The following is a 4281-nucleotide window of genomic DNA, read 5'->3' as shown; positions in this document are numbered from 1 at the left end:
CACACAATACACTATGTATGACACATATAATGGGTTACTGTGATCACTGGTCCTGTATATGCTGGAATTATGACACACAATACACTATGTATGACACATATAATGGGTTACTGTGATCACTGGTCCTGTATATGCTGGAATTATGACACACAATACACTATGTATGACACATATAATGGGATACTGTGATCGCTGGTCCTGTATATGCTGGAATTATGACACACAATACACTATGTATGACACATATAATGGCTTACTGTGATCACTGGTCCTGTATATGCTGGAATTATGACACACAATACACTATGTATGACACATATAATGGGATACTGTGATCACTGGTCCTGTATATGCTGGAATTATGACACACAATACACTATGTATGACACATATAATGGGTTACTGTGATCACTGGTCCTGTATATGCTGGAATTATGACACACAATACACTATGTATGACAAATATAATGGCTTACTGTGATCACTAGTCCTGTATATACTGGAATTATGACACACAATACACTATGTATGACACATATAATGGGTTACTGTGATCACTGGTCCTGTATATGCTGGAATTATGACACACAATACACTATGTATGACACATATAATGGGTTACTGTGATCACTGGTCCTGTATATGCTGGAATTATGACACACAATACACTATGTATGACACATATAATGGGTTACTGTGATCACTGGTCCTGTATGTGCTGGAATTATGACACACAATACACTATGTATGACACATATAATGGGTTACTGTGATCACTGGTCCTGTATATGCTGGAATTATGACACACAATACACTATGTATGACACATATAATGGCTTACTGTGATCACTAGTCCTGTATATACTGGAATTATGACACACAATACACTATGTATGACACATATAATGGGTTACTGTGATCACTGGTCCTGTATATGCTGGAATTATGACACACAATACACTATGTATGACACATATAATGGGTTACTGTGATCACTGGTCCTGTATATGCTGGAATTATGACACACAATACACTATGTATGACACATATAATGGGTTACTGTGATCACTGGTCCTGTATATGCTGGAATTATGACACACAATACACTATGTATGACACATATAATGGGTTACTGTGATCACTGGTCCTGTATATGCTGGAATTATGACACACAATACACTATGTATGACACATATAATGGCTTACTGTGATCACTAGTCCTGTATATGCTGGAATTATAACACACAATACACTATGTATGACACATATAATGGGTTACTGTGATCACTGGTCCTGTATATGCTGGAATTATGACACACAATACACTATGTATGACACATATAATGGGTTACTGTGATCACTGGTCCTGTATATGCTGGAATTATGACACACAATACACTATGTATGACACATATAATGGGTTACTGTGATCACTGGTCCTGTATATACTGGAATTATGACACACAATACACTATGTATGACACATATAATGGGTTACTGTGATCGCTGGTCCTGTATATGCTGGAATTATGACACACAATACACTATGTATGACACATATAATGGGTTACTGTGATCGCTGGTCCTGTATATGCTGGAATTATGACACACAATACACTATGTATGACACATATAATGGGTTACTGTGATCACTGGTCCTGTATATGCTGGAATTATGACACACAATACACTATGAATGACACATATAATGGCTTACTGTGATCGCTGGTCCTGTATATGCTGGAATTATGACACACAATACACTATGTATGACACATATAATGGGTTACTGTGATCGCTGGTCCTGTATATGCTGGAATTATGACACACAATACACTATGTATGACACATATAATGGCTTACTGTGATCACTAGTCCTGTATATTCTGGAATTATGACACACAATACACTATGTATGACACATATAATGGGTTACTGTGATCGCTGGTCCTGTATATGCTGGAATTATAACACACAATACACTATGTATGACACATATAATGGGTTACTGTGACCACTGGTCCTGTATATGCTGGAATTATGACACACAATACACTATGAATGACACATATAATGGCTTACTGTGATCGCTGGTCCTGTATATGCTGGAATTATGACACACAATACACTATGTATGACACATATAATGGGTTACTGTGATCGCTGGTCCTGTATATGCTGGAATTATGACACACAATACACTATGTATGACACATATAATGGGTTACTGTGATCGCTGGTCCTGTATATGCTGGAATTATGACACACAATACACTATGTATGACACATATAATGGGTTACTGTGATCACTGATCCTGTATATACTGGAATTATGACACACAATACACTATGTATGACACATATAATGGGTTACTGTGATCGCTGGTCCTGTATATGCTGGAATTATGACACACAATACACTATGTATGACACATATAATGGGTTACTGTGATCACTGGTCCTGTATATACTGGAATTATGACACACAATACACTATGTATGACACATATAATGGGTTACTGTGATCACTGGTCCTGTATATGCTGGAATTATGACACACAATACACTATGAATGACACATATAATGGCTTACTGTGATCGCTGGTCCTGTATATGCTGGAATTATGACACACAATACACTATGTATGACACATATAATGGGTTACTGTGATCGCTGGTCCTGTATATGCTGGAATTATGACACACAATACACTATGTATGACACATATAATGGCTTACTGTGATCACTGGTCCTGTATATACTGGAATTATGACACACAATACACTATGTATGACAAATATAATGGGTTACTGTGATCGCTGGTCCTGTATATGCTGGAATTATGACACACAATACACTATGTATGACACATATAATGGGTTACTGTGATCACTGGTCCTGTATATGCTGGAATTATGACACACAATACACTATGAATGACACATATAATGGCTTACTGTGATCGCTGGTCCTGTATATGCTGGAATTATGACATACAATACACTATGTATGACACATATAATGGGTTACTGTGATCGCTGGTCCTGTATATGCTGGAATTATGACACACAATACACTATGTATGACACATATAATGGGTTACTGTGATCGCTGGTCCTGTATATGCTGGAATTATGACACACAATACACTATGTATGACACATATAATGGGTTACTGTGATCACTGGTCCTGTATATACTGGAATTATGACACACAATACACTATGTATGACACATATAATGGGTTACTGTGATCGCTGGTCCTGTATATGCTGGAATTATGACACACAATACACTATGTATGACACATATAATGGGTTACTGTGATCACTGGTCCTGTATATGCTGGAATTATGACACACAATACACTATGTATGACAAATATAATGGCTTACTGTGATCACTAGTCCTGTATATACTGGAATTATGACACACAATACACTATGTATGACACATATAATGGGTTACTGTGATCACTGGTCCTGTATATGCTGGAATTATGACACACAATACACTATGTATGACACATATAATGGGTTACTGTGATCACTGGTCCTGTATATGCTGGAATTATGACACACAATACACTATGTATGACACATATAATGGGTTACTGTGATCACTGGTCCTGTATGTGCTGGAATTATGACACACAATACACTATGTATGACACATATAATGGGTTACTGTGATCACTGGTCCTGTATATGCTGGAATTATGACACACAATACACTATGTATGACACATATAATGGCTTACTGTGATCACTAGTCCTGTATATACTGGAATTATGACACACAATACACTATGTATGACACATATAATGGGTTACTGTGATCACTGGTCCTGTATATGCTGGAATTATGACACACAATACACTATGTATGACACATATAATGGGTTACTGTGATCACTGGTCCTGTATATGCTGGAATTATGACACACAATACACTATGTATGACACATATAATGGGTTACTGTGATCACTGGTCCTGTATATGCTGGAATTATGACACACAATACACTATGTATGACACATATAATGGGTTACTGTGATCACTGGTCCTGTATATGCTGGAATTATGACACACAATACACTATGTATGACACATATAATGGCTTACTGTGATCACTAGTCCTGTATATGCTGGAATTATGACACACAATACACTATGTATGACACATATAATGGGTTACTGTGATCACTGGTCCTGTATATGCTGGAATTATGACACACAATACACTATGTATGACACATATAATGGGTTACTGTGATCAC

This window comes from Taudactylus pleione, unplaced genomic scaffold (genome assembly GCF_031769625.1).
Source record: "Taudactylus pleione unplaced genomic scaffold, aTauple2 ptg000360l, whole genome shotgun sequence".
Classification (NCBI taxonomy): Eukaryota; Metazoa; Chordata; class Amphibia; order Anura; family Myobatrachidae; genus Taudactylus; species Taudactylus pleione.
This window is presented reverse-complemented; position numbering follows the sequence as displayed.